Source organism: Pteropus alecto, unplaced genomic scaffold (assembly GCF_000325575.1).
Source record: "Pteropus alecto unplaced genomic scaffold, ASM32557v1 scaffold101, whole genome shotgun sequence".
In the NCBI taxonomy this organism is placed as follows: Eukaryota; Metazoa; Chordata; class Mammalia; order Chiroptera; family Pteropodidae; genus Pteropus; species Pteropus alecto.
Window position 1 is genome coordinate 138433 of NW_006432945.1, and position 1157 is coordinate 139589.

Below are 1157 nucleotides of genomic sequence, written 5' to 3' on the forward strand. Positions count from 1 at the left end.
TAATCTCCAGCCCCTTCCCACTTATTTCTGGGGGGAGGGGGTCCTTCCAAAATTGTCTCCACCCACCTGCCCTAGTTGATGGCAACAGCTGTCACTTCAGAAAACAGGACTGCAGCTGCCTGCAGGTCTCCCCTCTCCTGTGATTCAGGTCTTGTTTTCCTTGTTCTGAGTCTCTGACTAAGAAGTACCCCCATGACCATCCGGTGAGCCCCCATGTCCGAGTTGGCACGAACCTCCAAAAAGATTCTCTTTCAACCCCCTCATTTTTTAGATAATGAAACTGAGTCCCAAAGAGATAAAGTGAGTGGGTGAGTTTTCACCAAGGGAGCCAAAAGCCTGCTGACTCTTCTGTACCAAGCAACATGAGCCCACTTTCCCTGCGCCCCACAACCACCGGGGCCCACACTGCGCCCTGTGCAGCATCAGGGCCCTGGCAGCAGATGGCAGTCTCCGTGTTCTGGTGGGGCCAGGCATGACCATGGGGCAAAAAGGAAAGGCTCACTCACGTGGCCTGACTCACGTGGGCCCAGCCGCGCTCCACTTCTACCACGTAAACAAGTCCTGGGCCCTGGAGCCGCATGCGCTGGAAACATCCTTCCCTGATCTCCACCCATCAACCTCTCAAGACACAAAGCCCGTCCAAGCATCTGACACAAGGTGACTTCTCGTCCTTGCCCCTCCACCCGTCCCTTCCCTATCGTGACAATCTCAGAACCACGTGTTCTGGCAGGAGAGGCTGGGCACAGAGTTCTGCCTCCCCCAGGCACATATTTTACCCGTGACTCGGCAAAGTCTTAACCTGAGTGTTCCCCTGACCTGCGTGGACAAGAGAGGGGCACGGTGACCAGGCTGAGGTAGATGCCAGCTGCCGCCTAGTGAGGGTGGGAGACAGAAGGCCAAGGGCAGCCACAGCTAATGGAAAAAACCATAGCTGTTGGAGACCAAAGGCCTGATTATCTACTGCCACCTTGATCCCCAACTCACTGCAAGTTCATTTAAGCTATGGGGATCTTGAACAAATTTTCTAGGTGTTAGAAAAAGAGAGGGATCAGCATCCGTATAAATTCTGGAGGTCCAACAACCTACATACTCTTAAATTCCCTCCCTGACCAACATCTGGATCCCCCCTCTTATGTATGGGCGTCCGCCTTTTCCAT